The sequence below is a fragment of the Macrobrachium nipponense genome, chromosome 25 (genome assembly GCF_015104395.2).
Source record: "Macrobrachium nipponense isolate FS-2020 chromosome 25, ASM1510439v2, whole genome shotgun sequence".
Taxonomy (NCBI): Eukaryota; Metazoa; Arthropoda; class Malacostraca; order Decapoda; family Palaemonidae; genus Macrobrachium; species Macrobrachium nipponense.
The window spans coordinates 38,784,332-38,811,611 of NC_087214.1; the positions used below are offsets into that span (position 1 = coordinate 38,784,332).

At 39.2% G+C, this 27,280-nt stretch overlaps 1 protein-coding gene and 2 long non-coding RNA genes across 3 annotated transcripts in view; 1 reads left to right on the forward strand and 2 right to left on the reverse strand.

Annotated features, from left to right (window-relative positions):
• LOC135199381 (zinc finger protein OZF-like) overlaps nucleotides 1–27,280 on the reverse strand; it is a 497,889-nt gene that overhangs the window by 329,273 nt on the left and 141,336 nt on the right. The gene's annotated exons all lie outside the window — the stretch shown is intronic.
• On the forward strand, nucleotides 17,927–21,196 carry LOC135199383 (uncharacterized). The gene is made up of 3 exons (XR_010311058.1): nucleotides 17,927–18,747; nucleotides 19,690–19,878; nucleotides 20,755–21,196. It is a non-coding gene; the product is annotated as an uncharacterized LOC135199383 (long non-coding RNA).
• LOC135199384 (uncharacterized) lies at nucleotides 21,209–24,213 on the reverse strand. The gene is made up of 3 exons (XR_010311059.1): nucleotides 24,063–24,213; nucleotides 21,919–22,449; nucleotides 21,209–21,303 (listed from the first exon to the last, which is right to left on the reverse strand). It is a non-coding gene; the product is annotated as an uncharacterized LOC135199384 (long non-coding RNA).

A 27,280-nucleotide genomic window follows, 5' to 3' on the forward strand; every position in this document is an offset into this window, starting at 1 on the left:
TGGTAGCAGGATACATGATAACCATCTTTCGCATCTGGGCTCTCAGGCAAGCTGACAACCAAGTCATAATAAACGGATTTCTGAAATAGGGGTTTTGCTCGCCTCTTCTCAGCTGGGGCTTGCACAGGACGCCAGTTCTTCTCATGGAAGGATAAAACATCTTCTTCTTCGAGGGCTTCCCAGCATGGAGATTACAATGCCTGTCACGCCTGGAACCAGGAACAGCGTTGTTGGCAGGATCAGCAGATGACTCCATGATATCTGAAATAGAAAGGGCTTCCTCCTAAGGTAGAACACATTCTATATAATATCTGAAATAGAAAGGGCTTCCTCCTAAGGTAGAACACATTCTATATAATATCTGAAATAGAAAGGGCTTCCTCCTAAGGTAGAACACATTCTATATAATATCTGAAATAGAAAGGGCTTCCTCCTAAGGTAGAACACATTCTATATAGCCACATCAATAACTAATTTTCATGTGAAAATAAACAGCTCAAGAAGGACATTTTAATTTCATTTCGCGTAATAATCCAGCAATGTGCAGAGAACACACTTGGCTCTCAGTTTGGAGACACTCGAAAAAAGATCTCAAACCCCTAAGTTTTGAAATAACACCATCATCTCACAAAAGATCTCAATATAATAGTAGGTTATCGAAATTTAAACTTAGTTACAAAATATGACCAAATTTGTGTTGTATTACTCTGCCCAAGGAAATATTATAAACTTATCAGTTTAGACCCTTCTTCACTGGCTAACTTCCCTACAAAGCAAAGTTGCCACTATACTGGTATCATGTAACTCTAATTTTCATAATCACGAGGACCTGAAAAGAAAAGGCACAATTAGTACTGTCCTTCTAAAATTGTATCGCTTATATATTCAGTGAAACAACAGTAGTGATAAGATAAACAGAAGAGCTCACAATAGTGGTGTGGCACATGTGGAAGAGATGACACGAGTGAATATATAGGTCTAAAGAAAGGGAATATAGGCCTTTTCAATGTGCTAATAATAACACACACTTTAGGCCGTTCTTAAATGGCTTTTGCGCCAATTACGACACTTAAGAACTGCTGCTCCTTTATCAGGAAAGTCTAAAGGATATTCCTACAAAGTTTCATTAAAGTACGCAAGACGTGTTTTAAATGTGCAAGAAATAGTGCCCTCTTTAGGTCGTTCCTAGGTGGGTTTCGCACCAAATTTGGGACTTAAGAATTACTGATCCTTCATCAGGAAGCTCTAATGTATATTTCCATAGTTTCATTGATGTACTCAAATTGTGATTTAAATGTGACAGTAGCGCCCCCTTTGGGCCCTTCTTAAACGCATTTTGCACCAATTGCGCCATTTAAGAATGTCACATCTGTAATAACAGTGCCAAAACAAAACGTTTATCACAAGTTTCATTGATGTACTTCAAAATGTAATTTAAATCTGTTTCGAGGGGCAGTTCAAGCAGCGCCCCCTACTCAATGCACCAACGGCATCACTTAAGAATGACCCTTCGGAGGTCCCCATCACACTAGCTGATGACTTCAGCTATCAAACCTTTTGTACTCGAGATGTAATACAAATCTCTGTGAGCTCCCGGACTATAACGTCATATGAAATAGAGGAACCTCAGATTTGATGAGAACAGTTCCCACCAATACGAGAATGACTATCACTTAAATATGCATCTTTATTTACATTCGTACAATAGTTACCAAGTTCACGATTATTTCGGGAGAAATGATGTAAGTATTTATCGTCAGTTTGGGACAGAATGGGGTTTGTGGTGGCCAATAATCAACCTCCCCCCCCAGGGCTAGGCCTATCACGAGATCGCTTTTAAACACTTGGAAAGATGCGCAGTTGAATAGGCTAATTCGCCAAATATATTATTTTTATAGTTAGGCCGATCACATTTTTCCTGATCTAGGCCTATTTGTCAGAGCACTTGACGTTACTTTTGCTTTTATTTTATTTAATTCTAATTTCGTGCAGCTTCCCTCGTGTGACCCTGGCGATTGTAACGCTTCTTTTCAAATTCATAATCAGCTGATCGATCAGATTAGCTTCTGTGGCTCTAGACAATAAATAACATTTGCCTCATTATTTAATGTCGTTACATTGCGAAGCTAATACTTTGCTTACCTACATCTCTCTCTCTCTCTCTTCACATTGCTCCTTCAACACCGGTGGTTGTTTATTTAGAATATTTTTTAACTCTCTCTCTCCCCGAAAGTATCGTATTTAAGAAAATATTTTTGGTATCTTTGGCTATCGTAACCCAGACGTTTAGGGGAGGGGCTGGAAGGTCCAGGGGGTCGGTTTTTGGGCCGAAAAGAGGGAGAGAGAGATTCTACGTTTTCTGTCTATGACAATTGAGCATCGGAGCGTAAGTGAAAGCGTTTGATTCTTAGGCCTTTTTTTTTCTTTTTCCTCTCGTTGGAAAGCTGTTAATGTCCTCATGTTGATCTAAAGGTATTCATGTTATCTTAGGCCAATTTATCAAGGGCGTCATCACGCATTTCATTGGAATTTTTCTCTTTTAGTGTCTCATTAACGTTAGCTCTGTACCACTCGAGGTCACTCTCTTTGGCTCCTTCTCAGTCCAGTCCTCTTGTGGGTCTCTTGTTGCCCAGGGCATGTGGAGTCTGCTGTAGTTGAATGTCCAGTGTATGCAGACTCCTGCAGGAACCATCTTTGTATTGCTTTCTTGAGGGCTTATGAACTGGACCCCTGCTTCCATCTCGAGTGTCTGTTGTATTCTGTCCCTCCAAAACTCCCATTTCCTTACATGTCCTGTCTACTGCAGTCTTTTGAATTCCATGAAAGATTATAATCAGTTGTTGATTGTCACACCTTTATGACTGAGAATCTTCTTTCAGGATGATTCCTCTTCCCCAGATTCAGGTCCTGAGAGAGAGAGAGAGAGAGAGAGTTGGCATATTTTATAGAATGGAAGTGAAAGGATTTGGGATAATATTCTTAGGGCCCAAACTCTCGTCTCCTCCTGAAGTAGGAGTGCTGTCTTCTGGTCGTCATCTGGTGCAGGCGAATCATGTAAGCATGGCTCCTGTGTTGTTGCTGTCAGCAATAAAATTCGGCCTCTCTTCTAGAATTGCTGACGTCTTAAGGAGTTTCTTAGATGTCGGCTAACAAGATTAGTTCTCTCTATCTCTCTCTCTCTCTCTGCTGTACGGCAATTTGTTGAAAATGTTTTGAGAAATTTCTTCTTCCGATATTCATAATTTGTTCTCCGCACTTTCCTGATCAATGCCCCACTACAGATCCCTCTACACTACCTCTCTCCCATCCCACAACCTTAATTGGCACGGTCTTTCTACCCGCTCGTATTGGGACCACCTTGACGTGGTGGGGGCTCTTGAACACTAGGAATTTGTTCCCGAGTTCAAACCCAAGAGTCCCAAACATTATATATTCCCAAATATTTGGATTAATTTTTGTGGAATTTTCCACCTTTGCTGAAATTTACTGGACCTGCTAAACAGAAAAGATATCATAGTTGGGACTGGGTTTTATATCTGAAGCTAAATAGTGGGAACCGTGGCAGGACCATCAACTGCCCGATAATGTTCGGACCCGAGTGATATCAGGCGGAACTATTTTGCAGGGCTGGACCACGGATTCCAGGGGGGTCTAGTTTTGCAGATAGGACTCTCGGCATTCTATCCAGTTTGCCTATAATGTGATTAGAGTGGGGATGATTGTATTCTTGTAACACTCTCAGTCCTATCAAGTGGATCTGACTTACACTTGGGCCACTCTAATCATGTTGTGCCATCCCCTGGCGGGTAGGGTAGGAACGGGGACATTTGGGAGTCGGTTCTCACTTGTGCCATTAGTGGAAGAATGAACTGCATGAAAGGCTGATGATATCTTTTTAAGGTTTTCAGGTTTATTGATTTTTTCCTTTATTTTAATCTTTATGATAAATGCAAATAAACATTCAAGTACCCCTGGACCCTTTGATGGTAGTGAATCGGCACAGTTGATGACAGAAGGAACCTCCACTGACATTAACCTTCCTCTGGAAAAATCAATCAAACCTTCCAGTGTAATTACACTGAAACCCTAAGCTCCAGGACTGAGGAAAGAGAAATTTAGCAGAAATATAGTATCTGAAATAGGACCCGGAATATTTGAAAACTCTTATGATAAATATTTGACTTTTAGTTTGGAAACCTCTAGTTGTGATATTTTTAATGTATATAGAGATATTGTCAAGTTTTGTGACCGAGAGCCTAAGCTTTCTTCTGAGGGGCGAGGAAAGCTGGCAGTGGAATCTGTCTCGGCAAAAGAAAGTAACAAACTAAAAACATTATCTCACCTTGGAGGAGTTAAAGTGGAGTGTGCAGTACATGCTTTTTGGAATTACTCCAAGGGAATGATATATGCACCCCAGCTTATGACATATTCTGAAGAAAAGCTCGTAGAAGAATTGAAAGATCAAGGTGTAATAAGAATTGAAAGAATGCAGAAGATAAATGGAGTCCTTGTCCCACTCCCCAATTTAATTGTCACATTCAATTCCACCCGATTGCCTAGTATAGTGAAAGCAGCTTGGTTATGTTTTAAGGTTAAGTAATATATCCCAAGACCGAGGAGATGTTTTCATTGTCAAGAATTCGGTTATATGTTGGGGTCTTGTAGACAGAAACTACAAGGCAAGCCTACCACTTGTGTCAAATGCAGTGAACCAGAGCATGTCATATGTAATAGACAATCATCCATCATCTTCACTTACCTGATGTATACATCATGGAAATTAAATTTAAACATTAAGGGTAACCGAACGTATCAAATTTAGAGAGGCAAAAGAGAGAGTGTTGAATCAGTATGTTAGACCAGAAATATCCTTTTCCAGTGTTGCTGCCAACCGAAGAAGAAATTTCAGTGTTACCAAGGATAATGTAAATTAAAAACCAGTGACGATGTGTACTCGTGCCTCTTTGGAGGCGGCGCCAGTGATTGCTGGCGTTCGTGCTCTTTGCGTGAGGCGACTTTTGAACGCAGACAATGAGGGCGGCCGACAATTGAGGCGCAAGACAATTGAGCGGCAGTAAGCAATTGGGCAGCCACATTTGGCGCCAAATTTTTATTTATTACAATATATACTTTAAATTATTTCAAAACAGTTTATAAAAGGGAGCAAAATTACTGTTTTAATCTTTATTTTTTATGACGTAAAAATTATATCTAAACAAAATCATGTAAAAAACAGATCAAATGATGGCTTAAATTTTTATTTATTACATGTAAAATACTTTCAATATATCAAAAGATTTATAAAATGCTTTCTCGTAGTCACACAAAATGGAAGATGGAGCAATCTCATTATCCATGCAAAGTAGTCGTATCAGAGCACGGCTATATGCTTCTTCTGACTTTTTCTGAAGGAGAATGTATACCATTGGAAGGACGCTTCCTTTATATAGGATATGAATCACATATAGCTGACAAAATAACTGAGGAGCTATTTTGAAAGTCCCATCTCCCATCCAGTGCTTATTTTCTTTCATCAATCTCAAATTATCAGGAGTGGCGAATATAAAATAACGATCCGGGTCATCACTACCGGAGTCATGTGAAGAAAATGTTTTCACCAGCATTGGTGTAAGCAAGTTTATACCCTTCGTATAGTATATTTTGTTTTCCTTTGGACGATGTTATTTTCTCCATCTCGTGGGTTCTCTGAACCGAAATAAATCAAAACTAATTTTCCTTTTAGAAGGCTTTGTTGAATGTAACGACTGGTTTTAACGATAATAACCAAACAATCATAATAGTCAAACAACAAATAAACAGCGTTTTTAACTATTCCTAAACCCACAGAATTTGAAAAATACAACGAGCTGATTTTAACGATAATAACCAAACGATTGTAATAGTCAACAATAAATACAGCGTTGTTTGCTTTTCCTAAACATATATAGGATATATATATATATATATATATATATATATATATATATATATATATATATATATATATATATATATATATATATATATATAAACATTTTGTCTCTGAAGTTCTTAGTTTTCTTTCATACCTATTTTGAAAATACGGCGCTCAAATGTCGGCGCCCAAATGTTACTGCGCTCAATTGTCGGCGCTCAAAAGTCGGTGAACCCCTCTTTGGAGGCTGTGCCAGTTGATTCTGGCACGCCTGCCTCTCTGGAGGCAGTGCCAGTGGTTTCTGGCACTCTTGCTTCTATGGAAGCAGAGCCAGTGATTTTTGGTACTCCTGCCTCTCTGGAGGCTGTGCTGGGTGTACCTGGCACTCCCGTCTCTCTGGAGGCTGTACCAGCTGTAAAAGGTGCTTGTGATGCTTTGGAGGATGCACCAATGTCCAATCTTCACACCTCTCCTCAGGCAGCACCATCTTTGTCTGGTGTTCCTGAGACTGATAACCCTCTGAAAAGGAAGGCAGCCATAAATAATGTCTCCTTCCAGAAAAAAGGAGCAAGTCAGTAAGCTGAAAGCTCTTAAAAGTAAAAGAGGCTCCAATCTAACAGCCTCTAAAGGAAAGTAAAATTCATTAATTTCCTCCAGTGGAACTGTCAGGGATTAAGAGCTAAATGGGAAGAGTTAAGGCTGCTCATATCAGAAGTGTCTCCTGTTTGTGTAGCTCTGCAGGAGACCATGATCGGTAATATGTGGCCCAGCCCACGAGAGTATACTGCCTATCACTCCACCTATAATGTAAATATTAGCAGCCATGGTTGTGTCGTTTTGTATGTTCAAAATGACACCCCACAAAATCCTGTTAGCATCTAATCAGCATTGCAAGTGATAAGTGTGCAGATCCATTTGCAAAGAAAATACACAGTATGCTCTCTCTATCTACCACCTAACGAAGTCTTCCCCATCAATGAATTTAAATCTCTTATTCAACACTTGCCACGTCCTTTTGTTATTTTGGGAGATATGAATAGCAGAAGTCCTCTTTGGAGTGGGGACATCGTCACCAATCAAAGAGGAAGGTGCTAGGTTCCATCATAGAAGATGAAAATGTGGGGATCCTCAACTCTGGGGAGTCTACACATTTTCATGTTCAAACAGGCTCGTTATCAGCAATTCATTTATCCATATGTAGTGATAACTGCATTATTGACTTTAATTGGAGAGCTGTAAATGATAGATTTACCAGTGGCCATTTCCAATCCAGTGGTGAGTGTAGCATCAAGTCCTCCATCCTTCAAGGCTACCTAAATGGAACATTGGTAAAGTTGATTGGATAACATTCCAAGAGCACAGCTCAATAGATGACTGCTGATGAGTTTCCCTGTGTAGATGACACTTTGGCTTTTTTAATACAATAATGTTCTCGGCTGGTCTTCAATCTATACCTAGGACTTCGGGCATATTTATCCATCGACCAGTTCCCTGGTGGACTCGTTAAATGCCAGGAAACTCATAGAAAACTATGAGATCTGCTTTTCACAGATACCGCAGACGAAAATGGGAATATTACCGTGTTGAATTTCAAAAAGCAAGAGCTCATTTGCGCATGGAAATAAAAAAAGCACGAAAAGAATCTTGGAAGATCTTTATAACTTCACTAAATTCGAAAACTCCTCAGACTCTAGTTTGGAAGAGTGTTAGAAAAATAGCAAGCAAGTTCACTCGTTGTCAACCTCCAGTTATCAAGATCAATGGTTGTGAGGTAGCAGACCCCCAGTTAGTGGCAAATGAGTTTGCTAATCATTTTGCTAATGTTCGAAGGAAAAAATGATTGGATCACCGGATTTAGGTCAAAGATGGCTGATGGAACAGGTCGAAATTGCTTTTAATACATTAAGACATGAGCAATGCAATGTTCCTTTTACTATGAGAGAATTTGTATCGGCCTTGAATAAATGTAATGAATCAGCTCCTGGATTAGATGAACAGAATTTACAGAGAACATATCTTTCCCAAGCTTTGGGAGAAGTTAAAATTACTGCCATTCGTGAAACCTGGAAAAGATCCATTCAAAACAGAAAATTATTGTCCTATTGCATTGACATCATGTTTGTGTAAGATCATGGAAAAAATGGTGAACACACACTTGATGTGGTACTTGGAACATGGTAAATATCTGCCACAGCTCAGTGTGGTTTTCGAAGTATGCACTCCACATCTGATGTATTGGTTCGGATGGAATCTTCAATATTTGAAGCTTTTGCCGACAAGCAGCATCACATCACTGTTTTCTTTGATCTAGAGAAGGCTTATGATACAACATGGAGATATGGCATTTTGAGGGTCCTTTATGAATGCAACCTGAGAGGCGATTTGCCCCTCTTTTTTGAGGGCTTTTTTAAAATATAGGTTATTTCAGGTTCAGGTTGGAGCAACAATGTCAGATGTATTTAATCAAGAAGGAGTACCACAAGGAAGTGTTTTAAGTGTAACCTTGTTCGCTTTGGCAATCAATGGGGTTTCCAAAATAATCCCCCCAGATATAACATATACCCTTTTTGTTGACAACCTTTCGATTTCCTTTGATAATATAGTAAAGTGGGCTAAGGTTAATGGTTTTAGATTATCTGCCAGTAAAACGGTAACCATGCACTTTTGTCGTATAAGGGGAATCCATCCTGATCCAGATCTATTCATTCCTAGGCAGAGAATTCAATGTGTTGGTGAAACAAGGTTCCTAGGGTTGATTTTTGATAGGAAGCTGACTTGGATTCTACTTCTGAAATATATTAAGGCAAAATGCTTGAAAGCAATGAATTTGCTGAAAGTTCTGTCTCACACTTCGTGGAATGCAGACCGAACTCAGATGTTGAGACTATATAAAGCCTTGGTCTTTTCAATATTAACTTATGGGTGTGAAGTGTACACTTCTGCAAAGCCAAATAGGCTTAAAATGCTCAACTCGATTCATCATGGAGGAATACGGTTGTGTACAGGAGCATTTAAATCATCTCCCACAGAGAGCTTGCTTGTAGATGCTGGTGAGGTGCCACTAGATCTTCATTACAAGCGTCTGCTGGTTCGGAGCTGGTATAGATTTCAGATGCTACCTTAGTCTTTGTATGAGAAAGGAAAGGCATTGGCAGTTTTATGAAAATCACCCCAAACAACCTCATCCATTCTCTTTTAGAGTAAATTTTATTGTCAGTGAATTAAACATGCCAAGGATCGAGATTTTACCTACAAAATATTCAGTTATTCCCCCCTGGAACTTTCCAGAGGTAAAATTCTGTAGATACTTTAATTTTACCAAGACAGAATTGTCCAGTGAGGCCATGCGGTCAATATTTTTAGAACACTCCTTGCAACATGATAACTCCACTGCAGTTTTCATTTTTGCTGTAATTAAAAAGAATTGCTGATCTCGTAATTTCTAACATCTTTTGATTGCTTTCTACAAAATTTTCCCATATATTTTGCCATTTCTTTTTTTTTCTTTTTTTGTATGTAAGGGAGAGAATCTCTATATGGTAATGCAATATTTCTTTGTGGACCATCATGAATTGCCCTTTTCGCTAGCTTATCAGCCTTTTCGTTTCCAGCAACTCCTGTGTGAGCTGGTACCCAACAGAAGTTTACGGTTTTCCTTTTTCGGTTAACGAAAAACAACCATTCTAAAATCTCTAAAATCAGAGGAATAAAAATTCATGGCTTTAATCGCACTTAGAGAATCTGAGAAAATAGTAAAACTGCTATCTTCACAAAGTAAAATTTTTTTAATTAAAACTAAAATGGCATATAACTCAGTTGTAAAAATGGAAAAACTGCTCCATAGCCAACACCACTATCAGATTTGGAACCATAATTATAAACAGATATCACTTTCACGCCGAGATGCATTCTCTAAAAAAGTAAGTCGCATCACTTCCTCTGATATAATATTCTTCTTGGATGAATTAAAGTAGCTTACAATATGTAATATAAGGTAGCTTCCAAGGTGGGATTACTGAAAACTTGAAAGACAGAACACGAGTAATGGTTATGTTTACATTGGTCATGATTTCCCGTACTATGAAGGCAAATGGATGTGGTATTTTTGAATGATCTGTACAATAAGGAAAATATCTTTCATTTCTGACTGCAATACTAGCTAAAGAATTTGGAAGTTTCAATTGAACTTCCTTTTGAATTGTGGCGGGATCACAAAAAACAAGTAAACTCCCCACAGTTACGTTAATCGTACCAGCTAACAAAATTTCCCACACTCACACTTTCCCCTTTACGTTACCTTTAACTTGCTGGACAATTGGTTCAATAAAATACCAAACACACAAAACACAAACAGGTACTCACCTCTGGCTTCTAATACTTAGGGCTAGGCTGTGCTGTCCACTGGATATAGGCTATAGGCTAGCCACAAACACAGCCACCGCCGACAACAAAACACAAACCAACCACCCGAGACCCACAACCCCACAAAAACTCAATAAACCGACAAATCACTGCAGACGAACACCAACAGCCTGAAAAAACACGACAACGCACAACAACCCACCAAAATCAACGCTGCCCCAACCACCACTCACAGACACCGAAAATGCACCACAAACCTCTTCAACCTCACCACAACCAGACAGACACACACACAACAACTTCACAACCCCAAAATCTATCAAATAACACCAAAACAACTAAACACCAAAGGATAACTGCTGCCAAAACCGACACTAACTTCACCAGACGCCTCACTCCTTACGACTCTCGTAACAGACTTCCACTGACTTCTTACAGAGTGCCACAACAGACATGCTTCCGACCGCCATTTAACCACTCCCATTCATTCTTCCTCCAACCTCTCTCTCTCTCTCTCTCTCTCACACAAACCTTTGGAGATGTTGTCAAATATAAACTATCATTACTCCTCCATATTACCTCCCCCATTACATTTGACAACATCTTACACTCACAACATCCACACTAAATTGCCTTTCGCAACACCCAAGGATGCTCAGATGCAGGCCCCCTGGATCTTGTTTGAGGACCATCATACACTCTTTCAGTTACATCGCCATTCACTTCTTCCAAACCACTTTCTTTCAAACTCTCATTATCTCCCTCACTACCATCCTCCCAAATTCCATTCACTACTTCACCGATGTCTTCTAACTCTGGTTCCAACATCCCCCCTATTTCGGCCACCAAACCACTCAGTTCATCCATACTTCTGTCAAACTCCCACAAAGACTTATCCATCCTATCAACCACCTTCTCACTACTCAGTTTCCTTCTCACTGAAGTCTTATTTGTCCCTGTCAACTCAAACCCACATACACTACAAGTATCATTCATTCCCCCAAAGTCATCCACAGCACACGCTTTATCAACCGTTTGCACCCTACCACCAACCCCTTTACCATGCCGTTCACGCTTTTCCCTTCCACTTCCTCTCTCCACACTCTTCTGTTTTCTTCCATACTCAACCAACACCAACTGTCGATCTCCCAGACCAATTTGTTCACTGACAGTCAGCTCATACTTATTCACCCTCAACCACTCACTCATTGCATTCTCCCGAACATACTGCTGTACTTCCCTCCACTTACACAGCTGGTTATGGTGTTCCCTAACCTCATCCATTCCCCCACCTACTCGTAATTTCTCCAAAACATAACTCAATCCACTCGGTCCCACTTCCAAAATCTCAAAAGGCCCTTCAAATTTCTCCCTTACTTTATTCACATTCATTCTTCCCATCTCAACCACCTCTTTCAACACCTTATCCCCAATCTTAAAACTCTCAAGCCTTTCACTCGCTTTCTTCCACAAATCCCGATCACCTTCTGACAGACCCAACCGCGGTCTGACAATCCTTTCAAAATTCAACACATATTTACAAGGAGACATACCTATACTCTTCTGCAGTGTGGCATTATATACCCAAACTGCACGTCCTACATACATATCCCAATCCTTGTCACTCTTACTCATCATTCGCAAAATCTCAGTCATCGTCCTAACAGTCCTTTCAGCCAACCTATTTGCACTGGGCATATACGGAGTAGAATACACATGCACAATACCCCATTCCTTCAACATTTCTTCAAATTCCCATCCCACAAACTCAGGTCCATTATCACTCAACATTTTTGCCGGCTTACACACACACACATGGGCAACATCACTTGACACACCATTCGGGCAACAGTTTCACTCCTCTTATCTTTGATGGGAACCACATAGGCAAATTTACTCATGTAATCCACCATCACAATCATCCCCACAGGTCCTCTCGCAATCCTAGGCAAAGAAACACAATCAATCACAAGCATTTCAAACAGCTCTTTCATCTGCAATCGTAACACAGGTGGACTTGCATGCACACTCTGATACTTTCCCTCTGACAGTCTTCACACGTGACAACCACATCCACACAAATCTTATTCAACCCAGGGGCATACAATCTCTCTCTCATGCATTCCCACAACTTATTTTTCCCCATATGCCCAAACCGATCATGCACCAACAAACACATACTCACAGCTGACTCAACAGAAAACACCGGCACATACACTTCCCTGTCATACACCCCTTCCTGATGCAAAAAGTACACTATTCTTTTGCACACCACCAAACGTTTAGCAGCCCTCTTATATACATCCAACTCACATGGCCAGTCTTCCACACCACTCCTCCCAAAACACATTGTCGCAACACACTTATCTTCAGGCACTTATTTTGCATTTCCTCAATCTCTTCCTCACTCAACAGATCATTCTCACTCCTAGCAATATCAATCATACCCACAAAGTTTGCTACAAATACATTACTATCTTGAATCCTAGCTACTTGTCTGCCCCCCTTTCTACGAATTCCATTTCCTATATCTACGTCTATATCGTGGATCCTAAAAAAATCTATCCCTATTAAAAAGCAAGATGGCATATCATTTTCTCCTATAACTATAAAGTTATGCATTACTTCAAGATCTCCCAACCTAACCTTTAACCGTACCTCTTCCCATACTAAAACACTTCCTTGTCCCAACCCATGTATTCTCACACTTGTAGACTGCCTTTTCACTTCCCAATCACATCTCTCAAGTTCACTCACCACTGACCCACTCACCAAGGAAACTTGCGCCCCTGTGTCAACCAAATTACAGTACTCACTATCATTTACTTGGACAAACGTCACCATTTTCCCTCGAGTCCCATGCATACACACATTCACTACCACGTCCACCTGGTTATCCACATCACAATCCTCCTCATCACATTCATCCTCAGTTAATTCCCCATTTCCACAATTCTGACTCAGATCCCCTTCACAGTCCCTTTTTGTAACCAACCAATTACAACCACATTCCCCGCACTGAATCATCAAAACCCCACGTTCATTACCTGTACTCATCCTTCCTCGATATTCAACCAGTCTGTCCCATCCAAAATACAACACTTTTATTCCAAACAACTCAGCTACTGCTGACAACAATTCATGCAACATTTCTCCTTGCCCACCTTGTTCCTCCGCATATGCCACTTCCTTCTGCACATCACTCATCAACTTCACTCGCAACTCATTCACACTACCGGGTACCTCTTCAACCAGACCCTTACCTTCCAAGTTTTTCAATGCTGAAAACAAACATTCACACACACTGTCATTCCCTTCAAACCTCTCTTTTACAACCAACCCCTCAGGTACCATATTCGGATCCCAGTCACTTTTCACAACACCACTGTCCTTACCATGCATCCTAGACATCGTATCAGCAATCACATTTTTACTCCCCGGCACATATTCTTAGCTAAAATCAAACTCACTCAAATCCTCAATTGTCCTCGCAATCCTAGCATTCACACTTTCCTTCTTGATCATATAAACTAACGGCCGATGATCTGTCCTTATGACAAACTTTACCCCATACAAAAACACTTTCAATGCTTTCACACAAAACCTTATTGCCGCAAGCTCCTTCTCAACCACCGAATGCTTAAGCTCTGCTTTATTAAAAGCTTTACTCACATACGCAATCACTCTCAATTGTCCCTCCCCATTCACCTCTTGCATCTGCACCAAGCATCCTCCCATACTAAACTTACTAGCATCAGCATACAACTCAAGCTTACTGGCATCCTCACTAGAGTCCGGAAAAGCCAAGGTGACGTCCCTAGAAGCCTCCTCTTTCAATCTCTCAAATGCTCCCACCATTCGCTCATCCCACCTCAGCTTAGTACAATTTTTCTTCCCGGTCCATTCAGTCAATGGCTTCCCTATACCCGAACAATCCCTAACAAACTTCCTCCCAAACTCAATCAAACCCAAAAAACCCTTTAACTCCCGCACGGTCCGGGGACGTGGAAACTCCTTTACTTTTTCCACAAACTTTTCACTCTTCCTTACACCACTCGCACTCACCTTATGACCAAGAAATTCCACTTCCCTTGCCAACCACGTACACTTCTCCAGCTTCACTTTCACTCCAATCTCTTCCAACCGTTCTAACACCTTCTCAAGCAGTTCCACATTCTCCTCAACAGTCTCACTTGCAATCAAAACGTCATCTATAAACACAGTCACCTTCCTTCTATCAAAACCAGCCAAAACTACATTTATCGCCCTGATAGTGGCAGCTACCACTCGAAAAAGCCGTAACATGCCTGCTCCCTTCCTCAAGAGGCATCTGGTAATAGCCCCTTACCAAATCCAATTTTGTGAACACCACTCTAATCCATGCATCTTATACACACAATCAGACACCACATTCATCAGGAATCGCTCCTTCACAGTCACTTCATTCACCTTCCTGTAATCCACACACATCCTCAAACTCCCATCTGTCTTGTATACTGGGACTATTCCAAGCACTCTCACTCCTCTCGATCACTCCCACTCTCTCAAGTTCCTCACACTGTACTGTTCCTCAACTTCTCGGGCAATAGGCGCAGAAAAGTGTCGGGGACGCTGATATATGGGGGTATTGTCATTCAAAACTATCTTGAACTCTGGAAGCTTAGATCCCCTGAAATCCTCGTCGCCCCGACTCAACGCACCCCGCCTATCAACATCTGCATCAACCGCTCCCTCTCATCATCACCAACATTTTCACCCACCTCAATTCTTTCTCTCAACTCATCATATTTCCACTCATCACTTTCTTTCATGCTACCTGTCATCACCCGCCGCACCCCAACATATCTTTCGTCGTCCACATCCACCAACGTATACAACAACCCCACACAATCACCTTCACGTATACCCCGCACTCGCTTTTTCCTAACACTCGGCAATGAGGCCACAAAAACCCGAGGATTCTCCATATCCAAAATCCCGTCGTACACATGCACGCTCGCTCTTACCAACTTGTTCGCATCCACACCCTCAACCACATATGCACACTTGTCACCTTTGACAATCCCAAGACTATCGGGCCACGCAACTTTCGCAATAACAACTTCTCCAACTTCTCGCGGCACTTTTACACTCTCTTTCGCAACCAACGGCACTCCCTTCTATATTTTACTGCTTACCCCTCCATCCCTATCCAAGTACAACTCTCCATGTACATTCCCCTTCCTATGCAACTCAATCATATTCCTGCTCGGATGGACCACCATCCCACACTTCTTCAGGAACCTGTATCCTAACAACATATCATACTTATCACTCATTCCCTCGATCACATAAAAGTCACCGTCATCCATCACTACCCCTTCGATTTCTACATTTTCACGCAACATTCCCACCACAGGCATACCCAAATTTCCTATTCCTCGTACCTCCCCTTTACATTTCCCAATTTCACACTCACTCCGCAACTTGTCACATCCATTCTTAAAAAGAACACTGACACTGCAGCCAGTATCAATCAAAGCAACCAAACACACCCCTTTGCACCTCACTTTTACACTCATACATTCATGAGCTCTTCCTCCAAACCTTTTTTCATGCAACAATCCTTCACGCACATGCATCACTCTTACTGACCGCACACCAGAGGACCCACCCAACTGAATCCCTTTGTACCTAGTTTCCCGAACTCCCAACCTGACTCATCCTCTTTCGCCTACACACACTCGCCACATGACCTTCCATTCCACATTCAACACATTTTGCCCGCTGTTCCTTACACATCCTAGCACAATGCCCATTCTTCATGCAATTACCGCAAACCTCAGTCACACGAGTACCTCGACATCCACTTGCCCACATCTGTAACACTTAATATCCCTATCTTTCTTACACTCGCTCAATAAATGCCCTGTTTGCCCACACCCGAAGCAAGCTCCCAACGCCCACCGACATTCATTCTTCCTGTGCCCTAGCTTTCCACATCTGTAACACTGCTGCTCTCGTTCACGACTAACCGACCCTACTCTTCCAACGCTCGCACTCCGATCTCTCTTAGGACTAACCATACTTACGTTACTGACTCTAACGCTCCTATCAACCACTCGCTCTGCCATTCGCCTTGGCCCTTCCAAAACTGCCCTGCCTCCCTATAGCTCTTAAACTTTGGCATAACATCAGCCACTTCAGTCCTAACACTAACACTTCTACTCTCTTTCATACACCTATCCAACTCATAATCCTCTACTATTTCCAAAATGTCGTTCCACGACAACCTTTCATTCGTCCATCGCATTTTCTCCTTACGTTTCAGATTTACAAACTCATACACACTCTCAGGCACAGTCACCAACAACTTCCTCACTAACTCCTTACACTCATTTATCCCTTCATCTCCAAACTTTTTCCTGGCTAATGTTTCCAACCTGCACACATACATCGACAACGACTCACCAACATTCATTCTTACCTCATCAAAACCATGTTTTCTCCTATATCTAACACTACTCCTTATCCTCTTCGCCTGTTCCACAATCCTGGCTTTCACACTCTCATACGGCACATTCCCCACACTCATCATTACCCCATACATACTCAACAAAAATCCCGTCAAAAAGCTACCCAACTCTCTTGCCCACACTCTCTTGTTATCCCCATACTTTGCCTCACAATATCTCTCATATTCCTTAAAAAAATCCCCTATGTCCCTACTACCATATTCCTCGTATTGTGCACATCTAGGTATCTCTCTCATATATACAGCCTTTCGTACTTCCCGCTCACTCTCACTTCCGCTACTTCCATTCTGATCCCTCTTAACCTCGTCCGAATACAGCGAATCAACTTCCATACTAACATCCATACTCCTGATTACGCTCTTCTTACCCTTCTTTCTACCCACCTGTTTCCACTCACAGCTATCCAAATCACTCTCAGCCCTTTCCCCAATGTATTCAGTCCTAGTCTCATCCTGTCCGTCATCCTTACTAGCCTTCTTTCCCGTAGTCGTCTTTTTTTCCTCAGCCCCCTTCTTATTCTTGTCCTCAGGTTTATCCTTATCCTGTCTCTTTCCCTTCTTTCCTTTACCTATCCCAAACAAGTCACCTTCGTCACTCGTAGTTTCATCCACTCGCTTTTCCACTGTCTTTACCACTTCTGGCCTATCACAAGACCTAGTAGGCCTACCTCCTACAGCTCCCTCTCCCATGAACCCCTTCATCATCTCTTGCACTGCATTCATCAGCACCAAGAATTTTTCGTCCATTTTCTCAACCATTCTCTCTTCCGCTCCTTTCACTTCGTCTTTCATTTCCACTTTTGCACTCCTTAGCATTCCTCTCATTTCCTCTAACTCGCTCTTCAGCTCCTCACACTCTACCCTTAACCTCTCATTATCCACTTCCAATTGTCCTCTTACTTCCCTCTCCAACCTCAACTCCTCCTTCAGCCTCTCCACCTCACTCAATCCTTCCATCCCAAACTTTCTCACCACTCATACACACCAACTTAGACCAATTGTCCTGCAGCTGCCACACCAGGTTCAAAATGGAAATTTTTAATGTTCTAAGTCTAGTGTTATGAGTAAGGCTTTTAGGAACAGTAGGGCATGTCAGACTTTTCCGCATATCAGATTTTGGAAGCCTCAAAGGTTCTTTATCCATTGTATCTAGACTTATTGACGCAGAACCAAAAATGATAGATTGTGATTCTAATCCTGGGTAAGACATGACCTAAAAGCCCATGCACTTCTCAATATTCCAGGTTCATGTTGAAAGGCTGTATGTAATCAATGAGCTACACTATGTATCAAATTGGTAGTTTGCATGCCCCAATTATTGAGGGCACTTTACATATGCACTATCATGCTTTGGAAAGTATACTATTGGAGGCTCATTTTTTAGGCACCTGGAATGAAACCCTATATCCTCACTGAAGTGTTTTGAAGTTTATTACGAAGGGAGCGTAATGCCTGTTTATCATCACATTTATCTCTAATTTCTTCATTTATAAACAGCAGATCTCTTTGCATGTGTCAAGATACACTCTTATGTGAAGCAATTTACTGAATGCTTCTTGCTTTTTGCCTTGTACCCATTGTTCTCTCTGACAACGTTTTTCTGTCCTTTTAGTATTTGTGTGAGTGTTATGCACGAGTCTACAGTGTGATTTCCAACATTCTTTGTGATAAAAGATGTCGAGAGCAGCAGCTTTAAGTATTACCTCCATTACTATTGCAATAAATTGCTAAGGCTTCCAACAACGTTTTTTTCAGCTCATCTTTAACAAGAGGAATAGCCTCTACAAATGTCACCCTAGAATATTTCTGGAAGTCTTTCCTTTCAATTCCTTTTGACAGACAACACAGGAAAACTCTGAAGCTTTACAAGATATATGACTGCTCCTAAAATTTGAAGATAGTTTCTTCAGTGCTCTCAGTATCCTGCGGCTCATCTGTTCTACATTTGTTCTAAAAGGTTTGAGCTCATTTTAACTTTATTCCAGTAACATTTAGCCCGCAGATTTTGTGAACTTTTCTGTGTGTTTTGCCTACCTGTATGCATTCATAAAGGTTGCCGAACTAAGTGTTTAGCTGCCTTCATTCTTCACATTTTTGGGCCAGGAAATTCCAAGAGAAGGTTAAGTGGATTTCTTTTAGAGGTAGCTGTTTTTCCACAAATAATGCAGCATCTTGATCTGTCTTTGCACATTTGCTTGCTAATTCAGGTGGTTCTGCTACAAAAATGGCTGTTCCTCTCTTGCGTGAAGAGGGTCCCGGAACTACGCCACACATCTTTTATTCTGAGAGACACAAAGTTAGAATTTTTTCTAAATTCTTTTCTAACAAAAAAATTCATTGAACTAAAAATATATATTTAAGTGATTACATGCTATATGAGAATCTTAGGTCAATTGGTAAAAGAAAAAAAAAGGAGGAAAATTTATAATTGTTGGCCATCTCATTACGTAATTTTCTTTATAGCATCCAAAAGATGGGATTACAAGAGAGACTCCCATTTTAAAATTCAGCAAATTGATGCTATCAATGAAATTCAAGCATAAAAAAAGCTCCCCTCACATTGCACACGGGCTCACCTTTAACCCAAACTGGACAATAAGGAACAATAACACCACAATGAATTAGGAAACGGTAATCAGTGTAAGGCCTAGGAATCTTCTTACCCCTCTCAGTTACTGTCTAACCTGTCCTGTAAGGCTGAAAATGATAGGGTGTGTTAAATTTTTAATATTTTACCCTTGTCTTGACCTGCCAGATCCTTAAATAATTTAACCTGCATGTTTTAATATAACCAGAGGATTTTTTTTTTTTTTAACTTGGTATCGTGATACTAGAACTTATATAAGTTAGTGTAAAGCATTATGCTTATATTTTAACGACTTTTTAAATGGTTTTTCAGAGTGGTAAAGGGATGGCTTATGTTTTGACTTGGAATGTGGACAGCTACTGCAAGGAAATGGAGTTTGGAATCGTTTATGCCTAGGAGACTTGTGTTCCATCCTTTTCATAAGTTTAGGCCAAGGAGATGTTTTCCATCCACATTTTTATAGGTCTAATTCTAGGAGACTTGCTCCATGTCTGTTTTGAGGTAAGTGAAAGACCAGTCTGTGTCAAATAACTTGAAATTATAAAGAGAAATAGGTGAGAAATTAGTAAATCTAGTGAGACCCACTTAATCTCTCCAGAGTTGAAGGAATTTAGTAACAAAGGATGGGTGTAACTGCCTTTTAAAAGTATCAAATTGAAAATGAAAGTGTATATACACGTTTTTGCATGCTAAAGTCAACTTTGTTGTTTGTAGTACTTAAATAAGACTTCTTGATTCGAGTTGAGACCCAAAATCATTTGAAATTGCATTTTATGATTTGAGTAGCTCAAATGTTCTATGAAACTTATATTTCGGTAGGTTGGATTTTTTAACAAGATCTTAAGAGCGTTTGGTGAAGGCAGCCAGAAAGTGCACTAATGACTTTATACCTAATGATTGGAGCATTTTTTCAGTTTGTAGCATCTTCAATATAATGGTTTTTATTGCAGATGCTGCTCAAAGCTGAAAACTGCTCCAAGTAGTAGGTCTAAAGTCATTAAAGAATTTGCTTTTTTATTTGACTAAACGCTAAGCTTGGAAAAAAATACAAAAGATTGCATGCTGAGGTTGTAAAAAAAAAAATTAACAAGATGTAAAAATTAATTCCTCTCAATTTCATTCAACTCTGTGGCTACCCGAGTATTAGAGTTCATTTGTGTCATGAGTTGTATGATTGGGAGTGGGTTTAGTAACTGCTGAATAACTGAAAACAGGGGGATTTACATAGCTAGTACATACTAATAAATTTAGAGTACTATTTGTAGGGCCAAAAAATAGTAATAACTGTGTAGTACACCTATCCCCCAATCATAATTCATGTCAGTTAAAGCAGTTAAATTACACAAGTTACCACATAAATGACTTAATTCTTTTCAGAGTGCTGCCATACAGCCTGGAGGGAAGTTGGAGAACTTTTACTCTGAATTGATGGAGACAGACAAAGCGAAGGATGCAACAGGGACAGGCACGAGACTCAGCATCTACAAAGGACTTGCATATAGGACTACAGTTTGAAAAGCATGCTAGTAACAACTAATGATATAGTTCATTTATAGGACTAGCTCCTATTGTATGATAAACCTTCATCTTAGGGTTTTTTAAAGTACTACTAACTTTGAGTCTGTTTAGAAATACGTATATAGGATAACTTTGAGTGTTTAAAAATATATGGATATCAGGAAATTAAATCAGTTAGTTCATTTAAGAACAACTGTCAAAATGGGAAAATGGGTAAAAAAAAGTATTAAGGTAATATTTTATATAGGGATTTTATTGCCACAAATGTTTACAAGCAAGCCAGCCTCACACCAGAAAAAAAAAAAAAAAATTAGGTGTCCAGAAATTTTCTCAAAATTTGCATTGCCCTGGATGACCTGTTACCAAATAATATTTCTTCTTCGTCCTAAAACCACCACCTGTTGTTCCCTGTAGAAAATAAAAATAAAAATTAAATTGCTGATTGCAAGTAGGAAATTTAGTAACTTTTAGTCTTATTTTCATTAGATGCATATAAAAAGTAATAAAATCTTATTAGAAGTGTCAGTTATGAAATAAATTTCAGTATATTTTTCTTAAAAGACATTTTTTCCCAAGTACTACTCAGTTAAACCAGTATAAGTACAACCAAGTTCATAGTTGAGAAATATATAAAACCTGTTCCTATGCATTGATGTTAAAATCTCACATATATTACTTACTTTTGACTTGAAAGCTCTTGAATAATGAAGGCATACTTGGATTACTGCCATCCTCATGAGGTATGACACTAGGAGCCCTATTTAGGCTCAGTCAATCAGAGGTTTTGTAAGTCCCTCAACATATTAAAAATCTAAGACTTTAACATTAATCAGTGCACAGGAAAAGGTCTTAAATTATCCTCGGTTCTAATTCTACAAGCATAAAGCCACATCACAATACTGGCATAACTCACTTTGTAGAATTACATTACTTCTAAAGGAAGCATTCAGTGTCTAAAGATTAAATAGTCTAAACTGAATGTAAGTAATCTTTTAAACAAATGAGATTTCAATTAACAATCACTTGAAAGTGTCATCAAAGTGGCTAGTATAACATGTGATACGCCTACTGGCACCGATGTCATTCTCGGCTTCACATGTAGGCTGGCATGACGTCATATAGGTCTTCTGGAACTGGTGTGATTCCCAGCTTCACAGAAGAGAATGGGCATGGTATCAAATAGGCCTACTGTTACTGATGTGTAATTCTCAGCTTCATACAAATGGCTGGCAGGACATCATATAGACCTACTGTCACAGAGTTCATCCTCGGCTTCCACAAACAGGCTAGCATAACATCATATAGGCCTACTGACTGATGTAATTCTCAGATTCACATAGGCTGGCTGGTACTTATGAGACTTGGCTTCACAGAAGAGAATGGGCATGACATCATATAGGCCTTCTGGTACTGATGTGTAATTCTCAGCTTCACAGAAAGGCAGGCATAAGGCCATGTAGGCCTACTGTCACATGTAAGTCTCTGCTTCACAAAGGCTGGCATAACGTCACATAGACCTACAGGCACTTGTGGAATTCTCTGCTTCAGAAACAACTGTAATGAGGAAAACCAGATTGTTATAGTTTTGAGTCGCTAACAGAAATGCAAAAACATAAACATGGAGAATTATCACTTACTGAAATATACAACAAATTGAAACTGGGATTAAAGGACTTGTCATGTCTTACATGCAAACAGTGTAATAAATCTTTCAATAAATGCTAATATTGTCTATTTTATTTTGATAGGAATTTCCTACTCATTTGCACAATAATTTGCTATTCGGTCGAGTATATTCTACCATTATTATTTACGTATCATTAAATCACATCTGCAATTTATTATTGGGAAATGAAAATCGACGCAAAACCTCAAGTCCAAGAAGATGAACAGGCAAGTAAGAGCAGATCTTAGGAAAATATTGCAAATTAAGGAAACCTCAGCAGCTGTGACAAATTACATTTACCCTCATTCATAATGATTGATTGAACCTGTTCATGAAATTAATTTTCCTAAAGCCTGGTCCAAATTTGGTTTTAATCACTTGCCTATTGCCAAATTTATATAAAAATACATGACCTCTGCTCCTAAGTTCTAGAATTATCTATGTACAGTACAATGACCAATGCTCATAGGTGTGAGAATGTGCAGTACATAGAAATTTTTATATTGTTTACGTTACAGTGTCCCAAAAACTTGGCACAAGTAGACGAGTCTCTGATAGGTTCAAATCTGTCCAAAATTATTTCTCAAATTGTTTAAAATATGTGACTTTGAAGGTTTATAGTACTTGAGCACAACAGAATTACATCAAAATAATTAAGAAAACCATTTCACAACAGTACTAACATATCAATAGAGTAAAATAACCTTCTAGCCTAAAATACGCCTATTATTCCCTATGTAATAAAATACCCCCTTATAGCCTAACAAGACTGTGCCAACTGCATATGGTCTAAGTTCCCTAATTCCTCCCCCAAAACAAAATTTAGTTATAGAGGAATGCAGGTATAGTACACTTGCATAAACAACAACTGTTAGGTCACTACACACTTCTAAAGAAAAGCTTCAATATACTCCTTACTTGAATTTAGTAAAGTATGAGCCTGGCTTGAGAGACCCCATGAGGAGCAGCGCGGTCTTTGCACCTCATGCACGAGGCACTTTAGGCGTTGCTTTAAGGTCCTTTGCAGTATCCCTAACTTCAACCTCTTTCATCTCTGTACCTCCATTCATATTCTTCCATCTCTCCTTCCACACTCCCCACTTTCAGCGCTGAATGACCTCATAATTCCCAGCGCTTGGCTTTTGGCCTAAACTCTATAAATATATTCCATTCCAAGAATAATTTGAAAAAAAAATCAACCATGGCCCAGAAATTGAACCATGATCTGGATTAGGAACCTTCATATTTTACTATTCCATCTAAATGTTAATAAATCAGATACATTTCAATAATTGGAAAGCGGGGAAGAATACATAACATATCATTCAACCCAAGAGGGTCACAAGATAGAAATGTGCTTTAATAGAGAGAGAAAGAATCTCTAAAAATGTTCAAAACCATCTGTACACACAATTTAGAAATTGAGAGACTAATATGTATGTATTGTCATAACATACTTAGGAACCCAAAAACTAACTGTTAAGTGCAGCATGATACTTACAAAAATGATGACACTGTAGGTGTCTCCTTTCCCTGATTAAATTAAATAAATAAGATTTGTGATTTCAGTATCCATATGACACCATCTCTTGAAGACTTCACATTTTCATGTCATGTTCAGCACTCTAGAAAGAAAAGATTTAAAATATTAAAAACATTCCTACAAGTTTTTGTATTTAAAAATATTACTTTTCAAAAACTACTTTAAAGAAATTAGTTTACAGTAAGTAAACTTTACGTATGATTCATTCATTAGCCAAGATAGTGAACACTTCATTTGACAGCCAAACTTAAGGTAACTGAATGAATGGTTAATTAAATGAAGTATGAACAAACAACTTTGGCATGCAAATAAGTTTCATTACATATGACAGTTCATTCACCAACTCCGAAATATTGTGTTTTTCCCAATTTAATCAAAGCAAGAGCCTGTGCTGTCTTGCTAGCTCAGTGTAAAACAAACTACAGTGGACCCCCCAGATTCGCAAACTCGCGCATTCGCGAATTTCTCACGGGAACATTTCCCCAACTATTCACGGAAAATTCGCCTATTCACAGTAATTTTCTATGTGATATATCCAGAAATTCCTGGTTATTTTATCAATTCCATCATAAAATGCACTTTTGTGATAAAAAAAAAAAAAAAAGTATAAACATCTTTAGTGGGTTTTTCTTGAGTTTTAACTAACAAAATAGGCTGTTTTCAGCATTTTTAGAAGGGTTCCGACTATTTGCGGATTCTAACTATTCACAGGGGGGGGGGGGGGGGGGAACACCTGTAGTAACCACTTTTACTATACTGTTTAAAAACTGCTCTCTTGGGTCCAAAGAAATTAACCAAAAGTTTGTTTTTTCAAGACCAATTAAAAACCAAAACTCTCAGCGATAAACAAATGAATCACTGGATTTCAAAAACTCTCAAACAATTTTTTTTTTAAATGTTGTAATGGGTGTTTATAAACCAGTGGTTTGTATTTCATAAAACAAAATAGTTTTTGGAAAAGTTTAGTTTAAGGAGTTTATGAAATCCATCGATTAATTTGTTTAGAGCAGAGTTTTTTTAAATTGGTCTAAAAAAAAAAAAAACTGGTACTTATGCAGACAAAACTGACTGGATTTTCTTATGGATTAAACTCATTCTATGTGAACTCAGTAACTAGATCATACACCTATGTGAACTATGTAATCTCTCATAGCCCTATGTCATGAGTTATAAGAATAATAAAAGTGACTGGAATTCCTTACGGAGTTTAGATGATGGAGTGTCAGTGGTGGGAGTAAAAAAGTTACCAAGCCTCTGGCAATGGAAAACCAATAAATAGGACCAATAAATGATGCAATGAGGTGTGTGTGTGAGACTGACAACATTGAGAAACGATGAAATAAAGACCCAACAAGATTTATTGGCCTATAGGCAACAATGATACGATTTACCCGCTAGTCCACACCATGGAGTTTTCTTAACTTTTCAATTTAAAAACTTGGTACAATGAGAAAACCTAAAATATGAATGCTAAATTAACTAAAGACTTTGCTGTAATAAAACTACTTAACTCTAAGCTTGCAAATACCTGTACAGCACATGCCCTATGAAATGTTCTCTGTACAAAAAACCAAGATCTAGCCAAGAAGTAGAATTTTGCAATTCGCCGAAAACTTACAGCAAAGAAATGGCTAGGTTTACACCACTTACAAGTTTTGCTAAAAGCTTATTCAGATCATTTTAGTAAACCTACTATATGAGGACCATATTCTCCACAAAATAAGCCTATACACCTACACTCTGCCATTTCAAAGTAACACGAGAGCTCCCCTAAATAAATGGCGGTATAAATATATCCATATTTCAGACTATGTTAACCCTTAAACGCCGACTGGAAGTAGTATACATCACGTGGAGGCTGGCATGACGTCATATAGGTCTTCTGGAACTGGTGTGATTCCCAGCTTCACAGAAGAGAATGGGCATGGTATCAAATAGGCCTACTGTTACTGATGTGTAATTCTCAGCTTCATACAAATGGCTGGCAGGACATCATATAGACCTACTGTCACAGAGTTCATCCTCGGCTTCCACAAACAGGCTACCATAACATCATATAGGCCTTCTGGTACTGATGTGTAATTCTCGGCTTCATAGAAAGGCAGGCATAAGGTCATGTAGGCCTACTGTCACATGTAAGTCTCTGCTTCACAAAGGCTGGCATGACGTCACATAGACCTACAGGCACTTGTGGAATTCTCTGCTTCAGAAACAACTGTAATGAGGAAAACCAGATTGTTATAATTTTGAGTCGCTAACAGAAATGCAAAAAACATAAACATGGAGAATTATCACTTACTGAAATATAATACGAAACTGGGATTAAAGGACTTATCATGTCTTACATGCAAACAGTGTAATAAATCTTTCAATAAATGCTAATATCGTCTATTTTATTTTGATAAGAATTTCCTACTCATTTGCACAATAATTTGCTATTCGGTCGAGTATATTCTACCATTATTATTTACATATCATTAAATCACATCTGCAATTTATTATCGGGAAATGAAAATCGACGCAAAACCTCAAGTCCAAGAAGATGAACAGGCAAGTAAGAGCAGATCTTAGAAAAATATTGCAAATTAAGGAAACCTCAGCAGCTGTGGCAAATTACATTTACCCTCATTCATAATGATTGACTGAGCCTGTTCATGAAATTAATTTTCCTAAGGCCTGGCCCAAATTTGGTTTTAATCACTTGCCTATTGCCAAATTTATATCAAAATACATGACCTCTACTCCTAAGTTCTAGAATTATCTATGTACAGTACAATGACCAATGCTCATAGGTATGAGAATGTGCAGTACATAGAAATTTTATATTGTTTACGTTACAGTGTCCCAAAAACTTGGCACAAGTAGACGAGTCTCTGATAGGTTCAAATCTGTCCAAAATTATTTCTCAAATTGTTTAAAATATGTGACTGAAGGTTTATAGTACTTGAGCACAACAGAATTACATCAAAATAATTAAGAAAATCATTTCACAACAATGCTTACATATCAATAGAGTAAAATAACCTTCTAGCCTAAAATACTACGCCTATTATTCCCTAGGTAATAAAATACCCCCTAATAGCCTAACAAGACTGTGCCAACTGCATATGGTCTAAGTTCCCTAATTCCTCCCCAAACAAAATTTAGTTATAGTGGAATGCAGGTACGTATAGTAC